Source organism: Perognathus longimembris, chromosome 24 (assembly GCF_023159225.1).
Source record: "Perognathus longimembris pacificus isolate PPM17 chromosome 24, ASM2315922v1, whole genome shotgun sequence".
Classification (NCBI taxonomy): Eukaryota; Metazoa; Chordata; class Mammalia; order Rodentia; family Heteromyidae; genus Perognathus; species Perognathus longimembris.
This window is the reverse complement of record NC_063184.1, coordinates 30,331,939-30,342,284: the sequence shown is the minus strand read 5'-3', so window position 1 is coordinate 30,342,284 and position 10,346 is coordinate 30,331,939.

Genomic DNA, 10,346 nt, shown 5'->3' with positions numbered 1-10,346 from the left:
CAAACACAAAGGCTCCGCCAGCGCCCCTCTGGGGGGGAGTCGGGGTTCCCTGTGATGGTTTCACAACCCCCTCCTGACGGGCACGCGCACCCACATTTGGCCACACTCAGCACCCCAAGGACGAGCTTTCCCATGCAGACAGATCAAGTTCAACTAGCTTCAGCCTGTGGCCGTGGGAGAGGGCTTCCGGGCCTCCCAAATAAAACCTTCAGTGTCTCTGCAGCCACTGCTCATAAACAACCAACATTATTATTATTATTTGCCAGTCCTGGGGCTCGAACTCAGGGCCTGGGCACTGTTCCTGAGCTGCTTCTGCTCCAGGCTAGCACGCTACCGCTTGAGCCACAGCGCCACTTCCGGGCCTGGGATTCACACCCAGAGCCTCATGCGCGCTAGGCAAGCGCTCTACCACTGAGCCACATTCCAAGCCCCTGTGCACATTACGTTGCGTTCAATTTTTAAGTACGATCCCAATGGGGGAACAAGAGAAAGGGTGTCAGAGAATCTCCATTTACAAGATTTAGCAGAATCCATAACATAATAACGGCTGTAAATCTATTTGTGTGTATATATATATATATGTGTGTATATATATATATATATATAAAAACATAGATCGCACCTGCTGTTGTTGCCGAGTCTCCATCAACGTGGGCAATAAGGAACAGAAAAACACAACCTGCAAAGACAAGGTCGAGAATTACTTCCTCAGCCTCAGCCCGCCTGGAGAGAAGCAGGAGGCCATACAAACTCTTCATCCGACAAAGCCTTAACATCCCCAACCCCCAAGGAATTCGAAAACCTGCACAATCCCCACACCAGGCACCCCATTTAAAAATAGCAACATGCTCTGAAAGGACACATCTCAAAAGAAAAAAAAAATACCAGTGGCCCAGAATTATATGAGAGGGCCTTGCTCAGTATGGGTAATCATCAACGCCTCAAGGAGATAGATAGATAGATAGATAGATAGATAGATAGATAGATAGATGCACCCCCATTAGAATGACTGCCACTGAAAATAAAGAAGGAAACCGCTTGAGAGAATCGGAATGATAACAGAGACTCTGGTGCCCTGCTGGTAAGAGTGCTAATTCGCAACAGCTGCTGATAGAGGTTGCTCAAAACAAACAAACAAACACAACAATAACCACCAACAACTGAGTCCTGTTTAGATGGCTTAGCAATCGCATATGATTCTGGGTATACAGAAGAGGAGAAGGAACTCAAACAAATGCCCGCATGCCTGAGTCGGCCTCAGCCCTGCCGAGTCGCTAACCGATGGCATCAACCCAGTAGAACACCATATGAGTAGATAAACAAAATGTGGTATGGGGCACAGTGCTAATCAGCCTTAGGCCCGGTTTATTTCTTGCCTATCATGAATGGAAATGGCTAATACATATTTTAGGAAGGTTTATTAGTCCTACTTACTCACGATGAGCATTATTATAGCTACCTGCCCTTACGGCAGGGTTAAGTGCCAACGCTGCTTGCATTGTACAGAGGGGGTTGTTGTTCAGGCAGAGAGAGGGCTAGGCAGTTGGTCTCAGTGACGCCCAGACTTTGAGCCGTGGAACCACACTGGAGCCCAGTTCTGTCTGTTTCGTGCCTGTGAGCTTGGGCAACTGCTTTCCGGCCCCGAGGCAGCTGAGGGTTTGCTGCCCCTCTTACCCGCACTTACGGATGTGTTTACAGATCCTGGATCCTCTAACCTGGGTCACAGCTATGCCTGTTTTCTGAATGCACTTCAGGTCTCTGCTAGCTTCTTGTCTGTGCGCCAGGCAGCGCTGTTCCTAACACAGAAGCTATGCCCTGGAAAAGGCTCTGCTGAGGATACCCTCAGGACGAGGACAGAAGCGAGTTCACTCGGATACAGTATCTTTATTTTCATGTCCATTTCCATTTCTTTCCAATCTGTGTGACACCTAAGCTAATGCCAGAGTTCTTGTGGTTGTTGTTTTTCTGCATCCGACCTCAATAACGAGACCCAACCAGAGGGAACCAGCTTCTTCCTGTGGTTTGTTCATAATTTATTATTTTATTTTTCAAGTAGCGTATAGTTTTGGTCTGAGGGGGGTCCATTGTGCTATTTCCGTACAAGTTGGCAGTGTGCGCTTTAAGCAAACACACTCCTTCTACAATGTTCCTAGTCTTCCTTCCTCTTCTCCTTGCCTCCTTCCTTTCTCAAGTCTTTGATGGATTTCCTTCTGTTTCATATGTCCCTTATATCTATATATCTATTACACACACACAAGTCCTTGGTGGATTTCATATATATATATATATATATATATATAATTTGTAATGTCCTTTGATTTCATATATATATATAATTTGTAATGCTCTTTGATTTCATAAATATATATATATATAATTTGTGATGTCCTTTGATGTACTTTGCCTCGCTGTCTCCCTCATTCCCCCCCCCCCCCCCGCCCCGGCAGCTGATCCCTCCTAGATAGTACCCTCTTTAGGTCCCAGTACCGTTACTGTCATCCTCATCCTCAAATCTATCAGGTCGCATCCCATATGAAAGCATCAGGCTCAAAGTCCTGCTTACCGCACAGCAGCAAACGCCACCGGTGCCGTCCCGCGCATCCTGGGGTTCTGCGCCTCCTCGTGGAAACTGCCAGGCGGGCCTGCAGGGGTCTCCGTGTGGCCCCACCTACAGGCTGCTATCTTGGGGGCCCAGGCCACTTTCCCTTGGTAGACTTGGGAGGTGTCTTCCAAAGATACCGAGCTGTCCAATGCCTGCTCGATCAAGATGCACCGCGCCGTCTGCGTGATGGGGAGCGTGGCCGCCGTAGCACAGTCCTCCCTTCCGGGACACGGCGATGTGCTGAGTCCACTCGGCACCCGTGACACTAGTTGGCTATGCAGATTAGCAGCAGGAGTCCCCCCCCCCGTGCCCCCCCACCCCCTACTGGACAGAGAGTGAGACAGTGGGGGTCTGAGGTCAGGGCACCTGCTGGGCTGGCTGTGGAGTATGGAAACTTCTCCCCACTAGTGGGGAGGTTCTTGGGGTCCGGCCAGAATGTGACACAGGTGACACAGGTGTCTCTGGGAGACACCGGTGACACGCAGCTCGTGGGGACGAAGGCGATTCCCTTTCCTGTTAGGTGTCTTTTAGTCTTGTTCACGTGTCTTTGGGAGGGTACAGGAGGAACACCGTGGTGACAGTGACCGACACAGCAGCTCGTGGGTGGGGACGGGAGGGAAGCACTGGGGGGGGGAGGGAAGGAAGGAAGGGGTGCCATCGTCCACAAACAAGCGTGCACATGTGTGTAACTGCAATCCCTCCGCACACCGCCGTGACAAGAGCAGCAAAACATCAAGCAATAAGAGGGTGCAGGGGGCGGCGGGGTGGCGGGGGCCCTCTAGAGGCACAGAGGGGAAAGCACAACAGAGGCCATCCAGTTGTGTGTGTGGGGGGGGGGGCTCCCAGTGCCCTGCCAGGCCCTTCTGCCCCCGCCGAGCTGAAGCACAGGCTCAGGATCCTGGATCCCGCCTCCCGGATGGACGCTTCTCGCACACGTGTCCCATGGGTCCACGAAGCAAAGCGGCGGAGCTGCTGAGAGACACAGCAGCCCGGGCTTCCCGGTGTCCCTGGATGAGCGGGCACGGCCCCCCCCGGACCCAGCGTCCACGCTCGCCAGGCGCTCGGATCCCTGCGGCTGCGCGTGCGTGCCATGTGCGCTTTCTGCTCTGTGTGGAACATGGAGACGAGGACGGGAACGCGGAGGCCCGGGGTGGAGGCCCAGGGAGGAGGCCCAGGGTGGAGGCCCAGGGAGGAGGCCCAGGGTGGAGGCCAGGGAGGAGGCCCAGGGTGGAGGCCCAGGGAGGAGGCCCAGGGTGGAGGCCCGGGGTCTGTTTACTGGACTTCTGGGTTTCTTGTCACCGCAGGGATGCCCAGCCTGCTTCCCTCCTCCTTCCCTCCCTCCCTCCCTCCCTCCCTCCCTCCTTCCCTCCCTCCCCTCTTTCTTTCTCTCTTTCTTTTCTTCCTTCCTTCCTTCCTTCCTTCCTTCCTTCCTTCCTTCCTTCCTTCCTTCCTTCCTTCCTTTCTTCCTCCCTCCCTCCCTCCCTCCCTCCCTCCCTTCCTTCCTCCCTTCCTTCCTTCCTTCCTTCCTTCCTTCCTTCCTTCCTTCCTTCCTTCCTTCCTTCCTTCCTTCGCTGGTTCTGAGGCTTGAACTCAGGGCCTTCGGGGAGGGAGGTGCTCATTCTGTTCTGATGGACAAGAGTCAGGGGCAAGACAGAAGGGCTCAGGCTGAGGAGCGGCCTCAGATCCCCGAGCTCAGCTGCCTTATGCCAGAGGACCCAGTTCAAGAGTTTGGTACCAACTTTCTCAAAGACGCCTGGAGCTCAAGTCCATTGCTGGCGGGAGGTATCTCCTTCCTCCACCAGCGTCCGCGTCTCGGTGGTCACGGGCCTTATTCTGTGACCGTCAGTCACTCTCAGTGCCGCTGGTGAGCACAAGCGTTTCCCTGCACGCATATCAGGCACGTGCTGACCACAGCAACCACCTATTTACCCCCTGGAGCAATGCTACAAGCCAAGCCCTGGGAATCATGGCATTTTTTTTTTTGCCAGTCCTGGGTCTTGAACTCAGGGCCTGAGCACTGTCCCTGGCTTCTTTTTGCTCAAGGCTAGCACTCTGCCACTTGAGCCACAGCACCACTTCTGGCTTTTTCTATATATGTGGTGCTGGAGAATCGAACCCAGGGCCTCATGTATATGAGGCGAGTGCTCTTGCCACTAGGCCATGTTCCCAGCCCCCTCATGGAGTGCTTGAGTGGTAGCAAGGGAGCTGCCTGAGCTGCCTGACTCCCACCCTTCCTGACACCTGCCGTCTGTGAGGTCCTAGTGCCCTACTGGTAAATGCCACTGTGCTCACAGAAGAAGCTTCGTTAGGCTGGGCCGCCATGTGTCCAATTAGGGGCTCATGAGCAGGAGGAAGCAAAGGCAGAGGCTGAGCCCACTGGCCAGGGACCAAGATCAGCGACCTTGCAAGTCTCTGAGAGACGAGCGGAGATTGTGGTGAGAGCTGAGGAGTGTGCGGGCTGAAGCCACTGTGGAGAAATGGTGGCCAATGGGTCCAGGGACTTGCGTGCCGTGTGTGTGTGTGTGTGTGTGTGTGTGTGTGTGTGTGTAACACAGTCTCAAACATGATCCCCACTCTTGCTACAGCTTCCATCAGCGAGCTGCGAGCATGGATTGGTGTTTTCCTTCATAAACCTTTGCTCTCTCTCTCTCTCTCTCGCTCTCTCTCGCTGTGTGTTCCTGTCTAGTGTAGACTTAATTACCCCTTACTCTTAGAAATCTGCCAAAAGACGGTGTTGGTCTCCCGTGTCTTGGAGAAAAGTCATCATGACGCAACTGTTTCTTATTTATGTTCAGCCCAACTCCCAGGGCTGCTTTGCCCCTGCGTGGAAAGTGACGGTTCACAAAGCTGTCGCCCTTTGCCACTGGGCATTGTCTACAGGGCCCATGTAGAAAGAGGGTGGGGTAGAGAGCACACACAAAAAAATCATCTTTCTATGTGAAACATAGATCTCAGAATAAGAAAGAAAATTGATGTGGTGGCGGATAGCTGGACGTTGAAGCAGGAGATGAAAGAGTTCAAGGCCAAACTGGAAGGCATGGCCAGACCTTGTCTATAAAAACAACAACAACAACAACAACAAAATGAACAAGTCCAAACAACCAACACCAAAAAAAGACTAGAAACGATGGAAGGTGCGGTCTTGGAACACCCCAGGTCTGTTAGGAGTGTAGCATTCTCTTAGTTGGTATGATTAATCGGTGGGTCACACAGTTATGGTTCTAATGTTACTGTCTTCAATACAAGACGCGATGGCTGCGAGGTGCATTATAAAGGAATGGATGCGAAGATACTGTCGGAAGGATGTGTGGCTTCATAAAAGCAAATAGCTTAAGCGGTCAATAGCTTAAGCAAATTTGAGGGTTCGTTTAACTTAGTAGGCTTGTTTAATAATTTTGTCAACCCCCCCCCCAAAAAAACCCCGAGCACCCAGAAATGACCTAATACACCTGAAAAAAGAAGACCCGAGATCGGAAAGGAGACACTTTTATTACCTGGAGAGAATTTTTTAGAACAAAGTTAACATCTCCCTGTGCTGATATGTACAACTTAGTGTGACTCTCCTGTGGAGAATCACCTAATTGTTGGTGGTGAGTCTTGAACTCGGGGCCTGGGCGCTATCCCTGAGCTCTATGTAGAGGCTTAAGGCTAGCACTCTACCACGTAGAGCCATAGTTCCACTTTCGGTTTTCTGGTGGATAATTGGAGATAAGAGTCTCACGGACTTTCCTGCCTGGGCTGGCTTTGAACTGCGATCCTCAGCTCTCGGCCTCTTGAGGGGCTAGGATCACAGGCGTGAACCACCAGCGGCGGGAAGCTAATGAAGTCGTTTATCTAGAGAATACATTGCTACTCACTATCAACAAAATTCAGATCCAGTTATTTTATTTCGTGGAGGGGCATAAAAATGAAAAAAAACAACAACGTGATTTCTGACTTTGGAGAAGAATTCACTTTTAGAAGGAAAAGAAAGAAAAAAACCCTCTTGAGTTTGTTCTCCACCTTGACCACGAGAGGTCGCCAAAGTCACAGCCATTATTAGGATTTTTTCCCCCCTCCTGGTTTTCTTTTTTTTGAGTCTGAGGGATGTTTCAGAGGGATGTTTCTGGCCTCTCCTGTTAATGTTGTTGTGAGCAGTTACTGGACTCCTTTGCTGCTTAGACTTAAAGAAAGTAAACGGTTTGGATTAGGTGTTTTTTTAAAAAATTTTTTGAATATTAACTATTCCTTGCAACAGACAGCCATCTATCCACGGGACTATTCAAAACAGATGGGTGTTTCTGGAGAAAGTGATTTATTTCCTTCCCTGGCTGATACCTGCTGAATGTGAGTTCTGAGTCCTGTTGTTGAGACAGACCACAGAACACCCAGCAGCCGACACGGTTTCAAAGGAAACAGCACGGGCCATTTCAAGGAGCAAACGTTGCGCCTTTCCTCGGCCCATGTGTGGTGTAGAAGGCTGTCAGTGGAGCAGAACACCCCTTGCATCTCCTGAATAGCAGACCACACTACCCTTTTGCATGTTAATGACTTAAAAAAAAACCCACCAAACCAACAACTCCACATTAATTCCAAGTTATGGGAAGGTAGGAAAGTTCCAAGAGTTCTGCGGGATCTTCGAAGAAAGTCTCTCCCTTCCAAAGGCTCCTCGGACACCAGAAAACATAGAAAAACCCAGGCACAGCCGGGTGGCAGGGGGCTCTCGCCGACCACAGGCTGAGATCTGGGGATCACGGTTCCAAGCCAGCCTGGGCAGAAATACTGTGAGACTCTTGTTAAATAATTGTCAAAGTGATGTACAGGGGGGTTACAGTGTCATACATAAGGCAGTGAGTACATTTTTTTTTTATCAAACCTGTTACCTCCTCCCTCATTTTTCTCCCACCTTCCTCTCTCCCCCGTGTCCCGCCCCCCCCAAGTTGTACAGTTGGTTTACGGCATATTGGCTCATAAGTATTGCTGTGGCATTGGTTCCCTTTTTGCGTGAGACTCCTATCTCCAATGAACCACCGGAAAATCGGAAGTGGAGCTGTGGTTCAAAGTGGTAGAGCGCTAGCCTTGAGCAAAAGAGCTCAGGGGACAGTGCCTAGGCCTTGAGTTCAAGCCCCACAACTGACCAAAAGGAAGAAATAGTTACTAATCTTAATGCTCTTAGTATACTGATCTTCTAAGGAGGTGTGTTCTAATTCATATTGGAAGATGGCACTGCTACAACTAACCAAGATGGGCTGTGAGTGGAAAAGCCTGGTTAGAACAAAGAGGCTCTGAGTTCACACCCAGTACTGGCAGGTACACACACACACACACACACACACACACACACACACACACACACACACGGTCCCAGTGCTTAGCTATCTGACAAGTCCAAGGTGAAGGCTATGCTACCAGCCATAACCTAAGAGACTGCAAGCCAATGTCAAGATGACATATTTTGCATTCGGGCTTGTTCCTTACTCAGTGACTTTCATCTCCGTTAACTTTGAAGAACTCAAGGTCTCCATTTTCCATAAGTTGTTTTCTTTTTTTTTTTTTAAACCAAGTTAAATCAGCAAGACAGGCAAAGAACAATCTCAACCTTGAAGGGACTGTGAAAACAGGCAAACAGAGTCTGTTCTCTATTTTCACTGCCTTGTTGAAAGTGGCTAACGCCCGCACCTCCTACCCCGGATGTCAGCGCTGTTCAGGAGGTTGTAAATAACTCTTACCATTTCCCGCTGCATTTTAGGTGACACAGCCAGAGACATGTTGGAAAAATGGGTGGCTAATGCCTAATATAGAAAGGTGAGTTCAGTGTGGAACTACAGATTGTAGGTGGTGCTGTTAAGTTAAAGAAGTCATGGAAGAATGGCAATATTTGGGATCTTTTGCTTGAAAGCTGGGTCTTGGATGACATTTTATCAACTGTGTAACGGGAAGTCGACCAGGACCTGGGGTTTGCATTTGTATTTACATTTATAAAGTGACTCAAATCTTCTTCTCAAATACTCATTAATTTTCATCTTACCCTCCTGTCTTCAGATTTCAGGGACAATTTTCTTGTTGTAAAGACAATTATGTTTAAGAGTGGATTATATATGCACGTATATGCATGATGTGTGTGTATAAGCTCATTATCTGGAAAAAGTAGATTTGTGTGTGTGTGATGAAGTTCTCAATTTCTGTCTACCTTCCCTCGCCTTATGAGCAAGCCTTTCCTAAATGGAGAGGAAGACACCTTATTTAATTTTTTTTTTTTTTGTCAGTCATGGGCCTTGAACTCAGGGCCTGGGCACTGTCCTTGAGATCTTTTTGTTCGAGGCAAGCACTCTACCACTTTGAGCCACAGCGCCACTTCTGGTTTTCCGATGGCTAATTGGAGATAAGAGTCTCACAGGGACTTTTCTTCCCCGGCTGGCTTTGAACTACAATCCTCAGCTCTCCTGAGTAGCTAGGATGACAGGCATGAGCCACGGATGCCTGGCTAGCAGGTGTGCTTTGGAGGAGCGGTTGGTTATCCTGGAGTTCTCGCAGTGGGTTAGAAACGTTCTGGTTGCGAAGGCCTCGTTTCCTGGCTTCGGTCACCTTGGTGCGAGGCAAGCTCTCCAGTGTCCCTTCCTTCGTCCTTCCGTCCCGGAGGGAGAGAGGAGGCTGAGGATGAAGTGAGAAAATGCGTGGGAAGGTTTCAGCACTGTGACAACATAAGGGGCTATGAAGCTGAGTCATGGTTTTATATACTCAGTTCCTTTCAAAGGCTATAGTGTGTGTTTTACATTTACAATGTGCTCTTTAAGTCGTTGTGCAAGGGAGCTTCAGGTAGTTCGTGGCTTTTGTCAAGCTGTGGCCCCCAACCCCAGAAGTGATGCTTCCTGTTTCAGGCCTCATTTCCAGTCCTCGGGAGCAGAAGTTTCAGGTGATCTGTTTTGCTCCATTGTTATGAAAAGAAATTCATTTGCTGATTACTTCTTTTGTTGTTGTCCACTTATTTTGGTTTTCTTTTTTTTTTTTTTTTTTGGCCAGTCCTGAGCCTTGGATTCAGGGCCTGAGCACTGTCCTTGGCTTCTTTTTGCTCAAGGCTAGCACTCTGCCACCTGAGCCACAGTGCCACTTCTGGCCGTTTTCTGTATATGTGGTGCTGGGGAATCGAACCCAGGGCCTCATGTATACGAGGCAAGCACCCTTGCCACTAGGCCATATTCCCAGCCCTGAATAATATTTTAATATACAGAAACGCTCTTATCGCGTGGGAGGGGCCTCTCGCGAGGACCTTGGTGGAGATGTGTGAAGAATGCCCAGCTGTCCCTCCGTGGGTTGGGTGCTCAGTTTGAGAGCGAAGACGGACAGCTCAGCTAACCAGACCCAAAGCCACGGGAATCCTGTTGGAAACGCTCTTGGTGTGTCTGCGCGAGTGTAAGTCACGTGGCTCTAAGTAGAAGCAGCCTCTAGCCTGGAAGCTTCAGCTTTTAAATGATGGCAGGGGTTCTTGCATCCAGCGGACGGAAACATTTCCATTCATTCTTAGCTCGGCAGAAGCCACCATCTGAAAATGTGGATTCCACGAGTCTGCTGAAGATGCCACGTTCAGCGCGCTGAGTCCCAGTACGTGATCAGTAAAATACACGTGGGCCAGCGTTGCGGCTGCACTTCGGCCCTGCGGGGGAAGCCCTCCAGACAGCATCCGCCCACGTGCTTTTAGTCCTTCCTCTTTCGTGGATGGACGTGTTTAGGATCTGGAGTACATCAAATGTGATTATCATGCAAGCAG